General features: G+C 34.9%; 1 pseudogene; it reads right to left on the reverse strand.

Annotated features, from left to right (window-relative positions):
* LOC105791077 (glutamate synthase [NADH], amyloplastic-like) overlaps positions 1–12,871 on the reverse strand; it is a 51,335-nt pseudogene extending 38,464 nt beyond the window's left edge.
* Positions 12,872–13,188: the final 317 nt, after the last annotated feature.

Here is a 13,188-nt window from a genome sequence, read left to right on the forward strand (position 1 = left end):
AAAGTAATAGCATATGCTTCTAGACAGTTAAAGGCACATGGGAAAAACTACCTGATGCACGATTTAGAGCTAGCTGCCATTGTATTTGCGTTGAATATCTGGAGACATCACTTGTACGGTGAGAAGTGCCGAATATTCACTGACCATACAAATAATTGATGACTTAGAAATATTTGAACTTGAGGCAAAGAAGATGGCTAGAGTTGATTAAAGATTATGAGCTAGTGAACTATTATCACCCGGGTAAGGCAAACGTTGTTGCTAATGCCTTGAGTAGAAAGTCTTTATTTACATTGAGGGCTTTGAATACTGGTTTGGCTTTATCAGATGACGATTTTATTTTAGATGATTTGAGAGCTAAACCGATGTTTCTTGAAGAAATCTGTAAAGCTCAGAAAGATGACAGTTAGTTGCAAGCTAAAAGAGCTTAGTTCGAGTTAGGTGTAGAGTCTAATTTTCAGATCGGTTCTGATGGTTGTTTGATGTTCAAAAATAGGATATGTGTACCGAAGAATGATGAGCTTATTCAAAAGATCTTACAGGAAGCACATAGTAGTTCTTTGTCTATTCACCCAGGTAGTATAAAGATGTATAATGATTTGAAGAAAACGTACTGGTGGGTAGGAATAAAAAGAGATATTTCAGAATTTATTTCTAGATGCTTGATTTGTCAGTAGGTAAAGGCCGAATATCAGGTACCTTCAGGTTTATTACAGCCTGTGTTAGTTCCTGAGTGTAAATGGGACCGAGTTACCATGTATTTTGTGACAGGGTTGCCATTGACATCAAGAAAGAAAGATGCAATATGGGTTGTGATTGATAAGCTAATAAAGTCGGCCCATTTTATCATAGTTCGTATGGATTATTCACTTGACAAGTTGGCCGAGTTGTATACTTCAGAGATAGTCAGACTACATGGAATACCGTTATCAATGATCTCAGACAGAGATCTGAGATTTACTTCGCGGTTTTGGAAGAAATTGTAGGAAGCTTTGGTCACAAAGTTGAGTTTTAGTACATATTTCCATCCTCAGATCGATGTTCAGTCAGAGAGAGTTATTCAGATACTTGAGGGTATGCTCAGATGTTGTGTTTTAGAATTTCAAGGTAGGTGGGAGAAACATTTGCCGTTGGTAGAGTTTGCCTATAATAACAATTATCAGTCGAGTTTGAAGATGGCACCTTATGAAGCTTTGGATGGACGTAAGTGTCGTACACCTTTGTATTGGACATAGCTTAAGGAAAATTAGATTTACGGGGTTGATCTAATCAAAGAAACAGAAGAGAAAGTAAAAGTCATAAGAGATTGCTTGAAAGCAGCTTTAGATAGACAAAATTCCTATGTAGATTTGAAAAGAAAAGAGATTGAGTTTCAGGTTGGTGACAGGGTACTTTTGAAAGTATCCCCGTGGAAGAAAGTTCTCAGAATTGGCAAGATAGGCAAACTAAGTCCACGTTTTATTAGACAATTTGAGGTGACTGAAAGAGTTGGGCCCTTAGCATATCAGCTAGCTTTGCCGACTGAGTTAGAGAAGATTCATGATGTGTTCCATGTGTCTATGTTACGCCGTTATCGTTCAGATCCATCACATGTGATTTCTCAGACAGAGGTTAAGATTAAGCCAAACATGACTTACGGTGAAGAATCGGTAAAGATTCTAGCTCGAGAGGCCAAGCAACTAAGGAACAAAAGTATTGCACTTGTGAAAATATTATGCAATAGGCATGGGGTAGACGAGGCTACATGGGAGTCCGAAGAGGCTATGCGAAAACAATACCCAAATCTCTTCACAGGTAAGATTTTTGGGGACGAAAATCCTTAAAGGGGGAGAAATGTAACATCTCGAAATAGGGCCTAAACGGAATAGTGGTTGTGAAACCATGAATCTAAGATAGAAAAGTTTATTGTGATTAATTTTTATGATTTATCGGTTGATTGGATGCGTGTGTTAGAATACCGATAAGAAATTTTAGCGATTGCATGTCTGAATTGCTTATTAGGGTTTAATTGCAAAAGTGGGTAAATATGAGCTTTAGTTGATAAAGGATTTAGTAGAAGTGCATAATTGAAGTATAGGTCATTAAATGGTAATTAGACCATTAGATTTTCATGGACAAAAATTGGCATGCATAGATAAAAATAACTAAAGTTTTAATGAAGGGCATTTTAGTTATTTGGTAATAAAAAGAATTAAAAAGGGAAAAATATGGAAAAATGTGCTCATCTTCTTCCATAAAGGTCGAAACTTCAAGAGACTCCATAGCTAGGGTTTCTTCACTTTCTCAAGGTCATAGTAGTGCATCCAAGCCCCGTTTTTAATTTTTTACATTTTTAGAGTCCTCACAGCTCGGTTTAGCTTGTTCTAACATTAGTTCATGTTAGGCTTCATTTGGAAAAATACCCGTAGGTGAAATGTGTTTATTTTGAGGTTTTATGGTAGAATATGAAGTTTGAAATTATGTTAAACAACTTTTGCTAGACGATTTTAAGTGAAAACGAGTAAAGCGACATAATTGGTAAAAATACCTAATGTTCATAAGTAAATGTTAGAGTGGGAATTTGATGTTGCCATAGAAGGGAAAGATGTTCAACATATCATAAAACATAAGAATAAGGGATGAAGTTTAATTTCTGAGCTTTGGGGAAAAAGTGTAAATATGCAAAAGTTTAGGGGCAAAATCATATTTTTTGCCAAAGTTTGAGTCAAGGACTGTTTTGGTGAATGTGAGTATTAAATAAGCTAAAATTGCTATTATAGATCAAGAGGATCGAAATCCGGAGTTAGACCAGGGAAAGAAAAAGGTTGAGGACTAAGTTGGTAGATTTGATCGTATTTTGTACCGAGGTAAGTTTACGGTAAATAAATGCAATATTTCAATAATTATTGTTAATGTTGTTATTTTCCAACAATTATGTACTTATTTCATGAAATTATTTAATGTTGACTCAAGTATGAGATGATAGAGAATCAGTGTTAAAAGTTTCGTTGAAATATTAGGAATGTACAGATACAAATGCCATGACATTAGGGGCATGAGACTCCATGTAAGACCATGTCTGGGACATGGCATTGGCATTATTGAGGTTATGAGAGGTCCTATGTAAGACCATGTCTGGGACATGGCGTTGGTACCGAGATGAGAGGTCCCCCGTAAGACCATGTCCGGGACATGGCATGGGCACCTATATGAGAACTCTCAGGTAATACCATATCTAGGATATGAAATTTGCAGTACAGGAAACATCCCATGTAAGACCATGTCTGGGACATGGCTTTGGCATGCTATTACTAGACAAGAGTCCCGAGTATCCTTAGTATTCCAAATGGTTCAACGGGCTAGTAAATGGACTATGTTACATGAAAGTTCAGGTAAAAGCAGAATAAATAGATTCAAGTGAGTTCTAAGGGTTAAGAATATCTCAGTTACCAGTTGAGAAAAAATAATTTCAGCAAGACAGGAGTAAGTTAGAATCATGAGTTATTTAAGTAAGCAAGTATGTAAACAAGTAAGAGAGTAAGTAAAGAAGAAAGTAAAGATCATGATACTTAATGATAATTTATGAGTATAATTATTTATGATAAATGTTGTTATTTATTTTCTTGTAAACTTACTAAGCTTTATGCTTACCCCCTTTATTTTCCTTTTTTTTAGAGTATCGCTAAGCCAATTCGGGGATCGAAAGGGCATCGAAGATCGTTTCACACTATCAACAGACCATCTCGATATTTTGTGATTCGAAACGTTTTAAGTTATAGCATGTATAGGGACTTAGTCATTTTGTGTGTGTGTCCTTATTATATGGCTAATTAATAGCATGTAAATACTCGATAATGATTAGCTATTGAAATGACTATTTAAGAACATGTTTTGGTATTATTTATGCCTAAATGATAGTTAATACAAAGAAATTATAAAAGAGTAAGAATTTGCAATGGAACAGTTTTTGGAATGGAACGATAGTAGAAATCGAATTAGAGAGTGAATAAGATATAGAATTAAAACTTATCGAGTCTATTTTAACATGAAAGAAACGATGTAGGCAAAGGAATTTATATTTTGTAATATTTGAATTTTAGTGGGGTTGGGTCAGAATGGTTTTTGAAGTCCCCTGTTCTGAATTTAGGAAATCATGAAAAATTGTACAGAAAGAATTTTGAGTCATAATTTATATGTCTAAAGTCCATAGTGAGTCTATTTTCAATAGAAAGAAGCAGAAGCACCATATGAAGCCTGTACAATGAGATAATTGATTTAATGTGAATAGGGGTCAGAACCGTCTGACAGTGAAACATGGGAGACTTTAGCGAATTAACCGTACTATTTCGCCAATCCAAAAATTATGGAAATTTTATGATAAGAAGATATATGAGTCTAATTTCATAAAAAAATTACGGATCTAAATTTCAAGTTTCATAACTCGAGTTATAATTAAATTAGTGACTGTCACACAAGTGGACAGTTTTATTGTGAATAGTGAAATAAATTATTTTGATTTGTTTAAGTATACGAAAAATTTTTAATGCTCCCAGTTTGGACCCGAACAGTTTTTGTTGCATGTTTTAGGGTCTTGAGGGCCCTTTTTAGGGACATTTTAATTGAACGTGAGCAAATTAATTTTAAAAGAAAATTTTTATACTCTGAACTAGTAAGTTAAGTCAGGTAATGCCTCGTGCTCGACTCCGACAATGGTCTCGGGAAAGGGGTGTTACAAAAATTAAGAGATGACACCTTCCCTGTTACTCTTCTAAGGGAGAATTTAGTTCCAGCCAAGTCTTTGGTTCAACAGAACACTAGTGGACGGTTGGTTGATGGGCCTAATTTAAGGACATAAATTAGAGAAGGCAAGAAAGAAGATGTCATCATACAATCTACTTTGTGCCCTGACTATTCACTACTAGGTGAGTCTTTTTTACCTGAATTTGCTACTGATTTAGAATTATCAATAGCCCAACGAAAAGGTGTTAGAACTGTCACTTTACATCCTATTTTTGACTATGTCTTTTATGTTTATCTCCATCCTATAGAGCTTTTGTTTTGTCCTTGTCCTCTATGTCTGTTCCATAGGATTGGAGATAAGCTATCACTGATCCAAGATGGAAGAAGGCCATGATAGAAGAAATGTAGTCTTTAGCAAAAAATGAGACGTGGGAACTGGTTAGTCCTCCTAAGGGGCTAAAAATGGTTGGCTGCAAATAGGTGTTTACTATCAACTATAAGGTTGACGGTTCAATTGAAAGACTCAAAGCCAAATTATTAGCGTAATGATTCATTCAGACATATGAAACGAATTATTAAGAAGCATTTGCTCTGGTTGCTAAATTGAACATGATTAGGATGTTCGGGGTTGATAAAGTTATCAGTATGAAATGAATTATCAGTACATGTTAGTTGATAAAGTTTGTAAAAACTTTCCTTTAATGATTCAGGGTTGCAACTTTCTGGCTGATATGATGTTACTACCCTTTGATGAGTTTGATGTGATTTTGGGTATGGACTAGTTAACTCTGCATGATGCTATTGTGAATTGTAGATGAAAGCATATCTTGTTGAAATGTCAGAACGGTGAAAAGCTTTGAATTGAGTCAGATAGATTGGACAGTGTATCTAATGTTATGTTGGCATAGAAATAAGTTAGAAAAGGTTGCGAATCGTATCTTGCTTATATATTTGATCCTAAAGTTTCTGAGTTGAAGCTAGAACCGGTTCCAGTGGTATGTGAGTATATGGGTGTGTTTCCAGAAGAGTTACCAGGGTTATCACCAATCAAAGAAGTTGAGTTTGCTATTAAGTTAATGCCATGAACATCTCCGATATCGATAGCTCTGTATAGAATGACGCTTACTGAATTGAAAGAGTTGAAAGCACAGTTGCATGAGTTGACATATAGGGGTCTTGCTCGACCGAGTTTTTCTCCTTGGGGTGCTCTTGTGTTATTTATTAAGAAAAAGGATAGATCCATGCGGTTATGTATTGATTATTGACAACTCAACAAAGTCACGATCAAGAAAAAATATCCATTGCAATGTATCGATGATCTATTTGAGCAATTGAAAGGTGCGACAGTATTCTCAAAGATCGATCTTCATTCTGGTTATTATCAGTTATGGGTTAAAGACTCAGATGTTGCAAAAACTACATTCAAAACCAGGTATGGATATTATGAGTTTCTTATGATGCCATTTGGTTTGACTAATGCACCTGCTTTATTTATGGACTTGATGAATAGAATATTTAGACCGTTTTTAGATAGATTTATTGTTGTGTTTGTTGATGATATTCTGATCTATTTGCAAGATGAGACAAAACATGTCCAACATTTGAGAATTTTTTTGCAAACATTTCGCGAAAAACAAATGTTCACTAAGTTCAACAAATGTGATTTCTGGTTTCGAGAAGTCAGATTTTTTGGACATGTAGTACCGACCAATGGCATTAGAGTTGATTCGAGAAAAATTCAGTTGTGGTAGACTGGAAACCTCTGAAAAATGTATCTGAAGTCAGAAGCTTTCTAGGTTTAGTGAGATATGATAGAATATTTATTAAGGGATTCTCGACGATTTCTACACCGTTGATGAGATTGTAACAAAAAGATGTCAAATTCGAATAGCTTGAGAAATGTCAACAAAGTTTTAATCAGTTGAAAGCTTTGTTAACTGAGGCACCTGTGTTAGTTTAGCTAGAGTCCGACAAAGAATTTGTGATTTATAGTGATGTTTCATTGAATGGTTTGGGCTGTGTTTTGATACAAGAGGGAAAAATGATAGCGTATGCTTCTAGATAGTTGAAACCACATGAAAAGAATTATTCGACTCACGATTTAGAGCTTGCAACTATTGTTTTTGCTTTGAAGATTTGACGACCCCATTTGTATGGAGAAAAATGTCATATCTTCATGGATCATAAAAGCCTGAAATATTTGTTGTCACAACAAGATCTGAATTTGAGATAGCGCAGATGGCTTGAGTTATTGAAAGATTACGACTTGGTCATTGACTATCATCCGGGAAAGGCTAATGTTGTTGCGAATGCTTTGAGTAGAAAATCTCTATTTGCTTTGCGAGCTTTGAACGCGCGGTTAACACTGATTGATGATGATTCAATTTTAGCTGAATTAAAAGCTAGACCGACGGTTCTGCAACAGATTTGTGAAGCTCGGAAATGTGATAATGTTTTGATAGCTAAACGGAAATAGATTGACACGACACCTGATTCAGATTTTCATGTGGGTTCAAATGACAGTTTGTACTTCAAAGACAAAATTTGTGTTTCAAAAAATTTTGATCTTGTTCAAAAGATCTTACAAGAAGCTCACAATAGTAGCTTACCTATTCATCATGGTAGCAATAAAATGTACAGCGACTTGATACAGATGTATTGGTGGCCAGGTATGAAACAAGAGATCTTAGAGTTAAAGCTAAGCATCAGGTACCTTCAAGTTTATTAGAGCTAGTGATGATTCTAGAGTGGAAACAGGAATTGACACGATGGATTTTGTATCGGGATTGCCTCTATCTCTGAGAAAGAAAGATATTGTGTGGGTTATTATTGACTGTTTGATGAAGTCCGCACATTTTATTCCAGTGCGTATGGATTTTTCACTCGAGAGATTAGCAGATTTGTATGTTGCTGAGATCGTTAGATTGCACAGTGTACCGGTTTTTATTATTTCTAACAAAGATCCGTGGTTTATGTCTTGATTCTGGCGCAAGTTACATGAAGCTATAGGTACACGATTATATTTTAGTACTTCATTTCATCCTCAGATCGACGGTCAGCCCGAGCGAGTAATTCAAATACTTGAGGATATGCTTCGATGTTGTGTTTTAAAGTTCGAAGGTAATTGGAGAGATTTTTACCGTTGGTTGAATTTGCATACAACAACAGTTATCAAGCGAGTATTAAAATGACACCGTACGAAGTTTTGTATGGTCGAAAGTGTCGAACTCTGTTATACTGGACTGAGCTCAGTGAGAAAAATTTATTTGGTGTTGATTTGATACGAGAAACTAAAGAAAAGGTTAAAGTGATACGTGACAGTTTGAAAGCAGCTTCGGATTGACAGAAATCCTATGTAGATTTGAAAAGGAAAGATATCGAATTCTAAGTCGACGACAAAGTGTTTTTGAAAGTATCACCTTGGAAAAAAGTTCTTCAATTTGACCGTAAAGGCAAGCTTAGTCCACAGTTTATCGGGTTGTATGAGATCATAGAGAGAATCAGACATGTAGCTTACATATTAGGTTTGCTGTCAGAGTTAGAAAAGATCCATAATGTATTTCACGTATTCATGTTACGACGGTATTGATCAGATCTTTCACACATGATTTCACTTGTTGATGTTGAGACTCAGCCAGATATGACATATAGTGAAGAACCGGTCATAATTGTAGCTTGAAAGGTTAAAGAATTGAGAAATAAAACCATAACTTTAGTGAAAATTCTTTGGCAGCATCATGGTATATAAGAGGCCACCTAAGAACCAGAAGAAGCTATGAAAGTGCAATACCCGAACCTCTTTTTTGGTAAGATTTTAGAGGACAAAAATTCCTTTGAGGGGGAGAGTTGTAACAACCCGTTTTCAATGAAATCAGAGCAATGATTTTAGAACCACAAATCCGATGAGTAAATTATTATTTTAATGTCTATGGGATGTTAGTAAGATCATATTAAAATATCGTTAAGAAATTTTGACGTTTGTATGCTTAATTATGTGAAAAGGACTAAATCGTAAAAGGTGTAAAAGTGGAGTTCTATTAGTTTAAGGTATCAATTAGCTATGAAATTTAAATGTGAGTGGACTTAGATGGTAATAAGACCATTTAACTTGTTAGTGGACTTTTATGAACACAAATTAAGTTCTTGATAAGTTAAAATGAAAGGTTAATAAAGTAAATTCATAAATAAGTTAAAGTAAAATATCATAAACAAATGTATTATCTTCTTTAACTTTTATTTCCACCGGAAATGAAGGAGAAGCCATAGCTAGGGTTTGAAGCTTTGGTTATTCATTTAGCTTGCATGTAAGTATAACTTTGTCCCGTTTTTAATGATTTTTATGTTTTCGAGATCGTTGTAGTTTAATCTAGCTAGCCTGGGGATTAATTTGCAAAACTGTTAAAGGTTTAAGGTTTGGCATGTATGTTCTTGCATGATTCTTGATGTTTTATGAAAGATTATGTGTCCTTGTTGATAAATAAACAAGTTTTGTAAAGTGATTTTTGATGAACATGTCATTTAGGGACTTATTTGTAATTGTAGTAAAAGTTCTTGGTAAATTTGTGAAATGATAAATGGTATGGATTGATATGGGTTCATAATAAATTCGAATAGCATGAAATGAGGATGAAAATGCTTAGATTTCAATTTATGAGCTTAAGGACTAAATTGTGAAAATTTAAAATATTAGGGGCAAAATAGTAATTTTGCAAAAATATGAAATATGGACTGAATTGAATAATAGAAATGTTAAATGGATTGAATTTGTATATTTAGACCAAGATAGACCTCATACGGATTTGGATCAGGGAAAAGCTAAAGCTTCAATTAGTCGACTTCGTTTCTACGTCTTTGTTATCGAGGTAAGTTTGTATGATTAAATATCTTTTTAATCTTATAGTAATCTATATGTTAATGTGTTATTTTCCATGCAACTAAAATATGTATATCCAACGATGTCACGATGATTATCGAGCCCCGTTTGAACCTTAGGAATTCGTAGGATACAAATGACATGTCATTGGGGTTTTCATGTTTTGGGTGCTGGTCTTGAATGTCCTGCTGATGGCTGAGATCCTGCCTTTGTTGCAGGTACTCCACAACTCGTGTGAGCAGTATCGTGTAGCTTACATTCCAACCCATAGCTCATGTGAGCAGGCTCATTTCACAGCTCGTGTGAGCAATGATGTAAATGAAAAGGAAATGTTACGGTTATATGTTTAGCACACTTTGTGTGGGCTTTCCCGTATATCTGATATTATTATAAATGGTTCAACGGGCATGAAAAGAAAAGGAACGGTAAGTGTCAACTGAACTATTTCATGAATCTATAAAAAGGATTGAAATGGAAATGTTCAATGAAAGTATATCTATGTTTATGAAAAGGATGAATTCAAAAATAGTATTTTCATGTACAATTAGCTCATCTTATGATAATTCAAGTGAATTATGTGTTAATTCACTAACATGTGTTGTTGATGATGCTTAGGCTTGCGCCAAGCTTATGGTTGGATTATATTATGCTTAATCTTAATGTTATGCATTAAATTGGTAAGTTATGTTCATATTTTACGAACTTACTAAGCATTATGTGCTTACGTAGTTTTCTTTCCTATGTCTTATAGATAATTGGAAACTCGATCGGTTTGGAAGCTCGTCAGAGATCTATCACACTATCCAACGATTATATCGGTAGCTTTTGATGTTTTGGTCAAGGTTATAATGGCATGTATAGGTGGACTTGTGTTTAATGTTTAGTTGAATGCTTAGATGTTGATTTTGGTATGTATGAGTTGGTTGTTTTGGTATCATTTTGATGATGGTTGAATTATGTCAATTTGGTACATATGATGCAAGAATGGTAGGGCTCAAATGGTAAGTTTATGTTAAAGTGATATAGGTCAAGTTATGATATGCTTTGAGATGGAAATGAGCTAAATGATTATGAATGAAATGTGGTCAAGTATATGTATATGTTTAAGTAAGTTTGTATATTTGCATTTGAGGTGCCTTGTATGGCATATTGGTTGAATGGATTTGGTCTTTTGAATTGGTCATTTCATACATATTTTGGTAAAGTTTTTATGCTTTGGTCATGGGTATAAAATGCTTTTAGGTACATACTTAATTTGGTGTTGGAAATGGGTTGATTTTGGCCAATTTCATGTTCATATGGCCTGAGACATGGGCGTGTGATTCAGCCGTCGTGACACACGGCCATGTTGAAGGTTTTAATGCATGCAAGTCAGGCTGTTACATGACGTAGTACACAGCCTGGGACACAGAGAGTTACACGGCCTGGCACATGGTTGTGTGGCTTGGTTGTGTGACTCAGAGAGTTACACGGGCACAGACACGGGTTGGGACACAACCGTGTGTCCCTATTTCGAAAGATAGATGACCTGAGACACGAGTGTGCGTCTTAGCTGTGTGAGTCACACGGTTGTGTGACCCCTACAGTTCAATTTTTCCAACTTTTTCCTAAATGTTCCAAATGTTCCCAATTTAGTCCCAAATTGTTTCTAAAGTGTTTTTAAGGCCTTGAAGGCTCGATTAAGGGACGATATGCATGTAAATGAATGAATTATGCTATGTTAATGTTAATGTATGAGATGTATGTTTTAAAGTTATGTTTTTACGATAATGCTTTGTAACCCTATTCTGACGATGGATACGGGTTGGGGTGTTACACTCAAAGTGTTTGTGAGCTTTTATGGTTGCGAAAGATATTGGAAGAGCTAAAGTTGTTGAAGAAAAATGGATCAACTTTGTACTGTGATAGTAAAGCGGCCATCAACATAGCTTAAAATCAGTGCAACAAAATAAGGCCAAGCACATCGAAATAGATTGCCATTTTATCAAGTAAAAATTAGCTAGTGGTGTCTTAAGTCTATTTTATCTAGTATCCCAAAAATAGTTGGTTGATGTTTTTACTAAAAGGCCTAGCTGTAAGACTTATCATAATCTTCTTTGCAAGTTGGCCGTTCGAGACATCTATGCACCAACTTGGGGGGAGTGTTGAGAATCTTTGATTTATTTGACAAAATTGAATAGCTAACCTTTAGGGATTATAGTTGATTTTTAGAGATATTAATTAGGGATATTCTTTCTTTACATGATTCAATGCTTCATGTATATATATCTATACATATTTATGAGAAATAGATAATTTTTGAGTAAATTTTTCCTCAATATATTAGAGTATTCATCTCTAATTTTATCAGTGTTAAGCATGCACAATCCGTTTCATTTATCAGTTGTTGCCATAAGAGGAGCAGAATGGCAGGTGACAAACGACAAATCAAAAGGTGGGATGTAAAACTTAGACAACCAAAAAGTTATGATAGAAATGAAACTATTATGTTGCTTCAGTTAAAAGAGTATCATCTTTTCTAAGATTTATATTAGTTTTGAAATTTAAATATATATTCTCAACTATTCCAGGAAAAACAGAAATAAGAGTAAAACCGTACATATAAACCAATTAATCCAAAATTCACAAACTTCACGGATACATACCAGTTCACATTGCCTTTTAGTGTATTAGTTTCCCCGTTGTGCCCAAGACACATAGTGGTTGGGCACGTTCCTAGTTAGGAAATGTATTTGTTGAAAACCTAGAGTGTACCTGCATCAAAAGGATCAGAATTGTCATTTACAATTTCCTCGCCTCTACTAGGAATGTAGGATTTGGTTCAATCGGCATACGATTTCATTTAAGTTATCAAGGGAGTGGAAGAGCTTAAGAGATCATTCAAATTTCGATGCCTATGAAGTCATCCCTCAACCTTGCATCTCTTCAGTTACTGATTGTTCCATGCTGTTAGTAGATAAAGAAAGAAAGTAAGTAAATGGATAAAATATTTACCAGGGCCATGTAGCTGGTAAACCTTTCATTGCCAAGATCAGCATAATAGTAGTTTTGTAGTTGATCAGGCTTTAACTGGCCCTTATAAACAACATTTTTGTACAAGCCAGATCATAATTTTCACGTGCATAATCACTGGGCAAATTTTCTTGGATATTAGAACTCAGCTTTGTTAAAGACAAACCTTGATGAAAGAGAACATATATAGAAGTCCCTAACACCACCATGTTGGAGGTTTAGAGCAGCTCGGATAGCAACCATTGAAACCCTCCTTAGTATATACATCTGTAAAAAATTTACTATGTTAACAATCTACTTGAGAAATAGAATCAACTTGTCTGCACGTTAGTCTTATTACTTAATTTCCCTTGAATAACTCCACTTTTCAAATATCTGTACTCTAGTCCAGATAAAATCATGCTTACCATTTCTAGCGTTAGTATCTCGCATTGGGGTGCACCAGTTTTGTTCGTTAAGAAAAAGAAAGGATCAATGACATTATGTATTGATTACCGTCAACAGAATAAGGTTACGATCAAGAATAAGTATACATTACCGTGAATTGAAGATTTATTTGATCAGTTGAAAGGTGCAATGGTATT

This window comes from Gossypium raimondii, chromosome 8, assembly GCF_025698545.1.
Source record: "Gossypium raimondii isolate GPD5lz chromosome 8, ASM2569854v1, whole genome shotgun sequence".
NCBI lineage: Eukaryota > Viridiplantae > Streptophyta > Magnoliopsida > Malvales > Malvaceae > Gossypium > Gossypium raimondii.